Here is a 3,797-nt window from a genome sequence, read left to right on the forward strand (position 1 = left end):
TTTTTTTTTTTTTTTTTGAAAAAGGGGGGTTAATATTGATAAGTTGATGCATCAAGTTAATTAAAGTTTCCAAACCAAACTAAAATTGCACTAGAGCAGGAATCAGCAAGATAATTAAAGTTTGATCATAAACAAACTTATTGTTTCTCACATACTATCACTTTATGTTTTTCTGGACATACGGATTTCATTCAATTTGTTAACATCATTAGTTAGAGGTTTTGTCACAAACTTATATAAGTGAATGGTCAAGTTAATTTACAAGGAGGCAAAACGAGAAAAGACACTTAAGTTAATCTGATATTAGCCTTCACTGATGTAAACATTGAAATGTTAGAGAAAACTAAAATGGAAGGAATAAAGAAACAACATTTTTTCTGCAGCTAATTGTCGCTAAACCAGACAAGCAGGAAAAGTATAATTGAAAACTTCGTTGTTAGCAACATTTTCTATTTCAAATTGATAATGCAGTATCCCTTCTTATGAGAATAAAAGAAAGTTTCCATACATTTTTACAGTACAGGTAGGTGATTAGCATTTGCTCAAGTTTCCATCTACGGTCAGCAGAGAAACCAGTAGAAACCTGCCTTTTCTTTTTTCTTGTCCGGTGACCATTATCTCAAACTACATGGATATTTGTAACTTTTATATATCATTTAAAGGATTTTAAAACAACCAACCGGTTTGGAGTACAAAGTTAAATACCCGATCATTTCATAAATTAAAACCTGAAGGAAACATGATCTTAATCTTCAAAACCCAACATGATGAAAGAAATCAAGAAAGAGAACACCAATCGAAGAACCACGTGCACTTACTCTCACGACAGCTCTTGAGAAAATGAAAAGCAGAAAGAGGAAAAACAACCGAACTCGCACAAACTAATTAATAATTGAACATTTCTTCCGAATCTCCCCGGTTGATCCAGTCATAACTCCAATTTGACCCATTTTTTCCATGGATGTGGCGAATTCCGCAAAGAAATTCGATAAACTACCTTGGAGTAGTTGAGTGACAAATGATTTTGAAGTAGCCTCTGTAAGTAAAGCTGCATCGGAGTGGAAAAGACCTCTTCTTTTAATCAAATTTTTGCAGTAACCTAAATCAAAAGTCTTGAAACTTCCTGGATCCATCTCAGATATTGTTGTGTTATCAGTTATTACTCTGCATTTCCTTGCCTTCAAATTAGCAGCATATTTACTGTCTAGTGAAGGATCTTGATCTCCTCTACCGGTAAAGTTGTATAGACGGTTTGAAAACGAAGGATTACAATGAGACACACCAATTGTGTGAGCACCTAAATAATTGACATGCAATGCAATTACGTTAAATAATACTGTATACCGACATGAAGCTAAAACCAGTTGGGGTTATTTTTTGTATTTACCAGATAGCAAAACAAGATCTTTCACGTTGAGCCCTTTTTTAGCAAAATTTGATCGAAGGACAGCAAAGTTGCTATTAGGATTGGGATGTTTCTTAATGCCTCAGACCTTACTGAGATTCTTCCATCTCGTCGTCTAGTCGGAACTTTCCATGTTGGTCCTCCCTGTTAAATAGCACTAATAAGTTGAGTGAAACATCGAATGAGAAAATTAATTGTTTTAGTTTATATATCCGTGACATAAGTTTCTTACTATGGCGACGACAGAATCCCTTGCAGCTAAAGAGATGATATCTGCGCAAGAAACAACACCAGGGCATGCGGCTTCTACTAAGCTTTTCACTTTGTCAATGAAGTCAAAACCTCGAAGAGTCAGGTTAGGTTGGGCATCCTTTTCCGCTTGATTGTTCGAAGTTGAGTTCAATAATACAGATGCATCACAACCCTGCAGGATCAAATACATTTTTCTATGCTATTAGATAGTGATACCATGAAGCCACATAATAATAAGTTCTAGTTAAAAAAAAAAATCAGTGGTGATATTCATTTGTGATGTAATATTTGCTTACCCTGACAAAACAGTCATGAAAATGCATTCTAAGTAAAGCAGCAGCCGCAACGGGGGCTCGGTTCTGCACATAATCTTGTATAATCTTCTCAGCTTTAGGGCAACTTTGAGTATAAAAACCCATCTTCAATTGGGCATACGCTGAACCTAACAATCCAAAAACCATAAATATTACAAGGCTTGAATATCCCATTCTTCCCATCTTAATTAGCAGAGGACAACTTAAATATGTAAGACTTATTTGAGTTTTTGTGTGTTCTGCTGATGAATGCTATGTTTGAATATATAGTCATTGTTCCGGTTATTCGTACCTAATACAATTTCAGAAATAATTGAATATATAACAGCTAAACTGAAATGTGTCTGTTACTTAATCCACTACTTTAAATTCGAGTTTGGTATTTGATAGGGGTGGTTTTGTTCAGCTTTTATCTCATTACACAAATTAGATATTTAGCAGCTATTTGGTTTGGTATATATCGCAAAGTGGATCGAGTTTTTATGTTATTTTACCTACTTCTTCACCCATAATTTGTGTATTCTTGCATGAAATGAAAATGTGAGTTGTATTGTTTTATTGTATGCTCCCTGCTCTTGAAAGTTTCAACGTGTGGTATGTCGATCCAGGAGTCATTGTTTGGGTTTCAATCTTTGAATTGATATTTTGTAAAATTGTTCAGGTTTCAATCGTTGAAGAGATAAAGGGTCGTATGTTTTTGGTCGTATTAGGATCTGGATCGTAGAATATGTCGTTGATGCATTTGGGTCGTTGACTCACCATTGACGGTGTAATTTCTTACTAAAACACCCTTATCAACCACCCATATCAGAAGTAGCTCTCCCTAATTCGACTAACCTTGAAGGACATTCATTAAGGCCTTCGCTCTATATAACTTAGGTTAAAGAAAACCTTCTCACCGAGTAGCTCAACATACCATATGAAACGTTTAGCTTAACCATACATTTGTGAGATCACCAAACTTGAAGAGAAATTCATGCAGGTTTACGGAAATACCATTAAAAAATTCTCTCTACATTTTAGCCTACTAAAACACTTCCTATCCGCTACGTACAGGTTCTCAAGTACGAGAATGTACATTCTTCTAAAATTACACTTGATCTTCTGCCATTTGGTACTGTTAGAATATACAAATATTATATGGAAAGTTTTAGTATTTAGAGTTATATTTAGCGTTTGATATATTTAGTATGAATTGATTTACGAATATTAGTCTTGCATACCAAGTTATGGTGTCGCTATATATACCTTATGGGTTCTCAATGTAAATCATCTCATTCAATAATACAATTCTCTTTTATCATAATATCTAGTAGTTCTGTCTTGGTATCAGAAGGTTCGATCCGGACCTGTTTCCCACCTCGTTTTCTTTTCTAACCGGCGGTGATAGCCTTCAATGCTATCGTCCGCTGGATCTTTCCTCCGCTGCAATATGATTAGTTTTTCTTATTAGGTTTATCATCTACAAAACCTTTCTTTCATGTGTTCTCTCGAAGTTCTCCTCACCGACACCATCTTCATCCATTCTCCCTGTTCTCTTGAGCTGTCTATCTCTATCTGATCACGATAATTCCCTATAAACTCGAATTCCATGACTGCAGCTCCATTCTCGTTGACCATCATTACCGTCGTCTTAACTTCTTCTTGTTTCACTAATATATTTCCACCATCTTCTTGTCTTACTCCATCGCCTTCCATGTCTTCTCGAGCTTCTCAGCCAACTAAGTCAGATCGCAACAGCCATATTCTGCCTTCGCCAATCTCCATAATTCATCTTTATTGCCAATGACCGAGCAAAACCTTCCACGGACACTTCTCCCTCCGTG

At 35.8% G+C, this 3,797-nt stretch overlaps 1 pseudogene; it reads right to left on the minus strand.

The window, feature by feature from the left end:
* Positions 1 to 529: 529 nt before the first annotated feature.
* Positions 530 to 2,187, minus strand: LOC113339273 (annotated as a pseudogene).
* Positions 2,188 to 3,797: the final 1,610 nt, after the last annotated feature.

This window comes from Papaver somniferum, unplaced genomic scaffold, assembly GCF_003573695.1.
Source record: "Papaver somniferum cultivar HN1 unplaced genomic scaffold, ASM357369v1 unplaced-scaffold_21, whole genome shotgun sequence".
In the NCBI taxonomy this organism is placed as follows: Eukaryota; Viridiplantae; Streptophyta; class Magnoliopsida; order Ranunculales; family Papaveraceae; genus Papaver; species Papaver somniferum.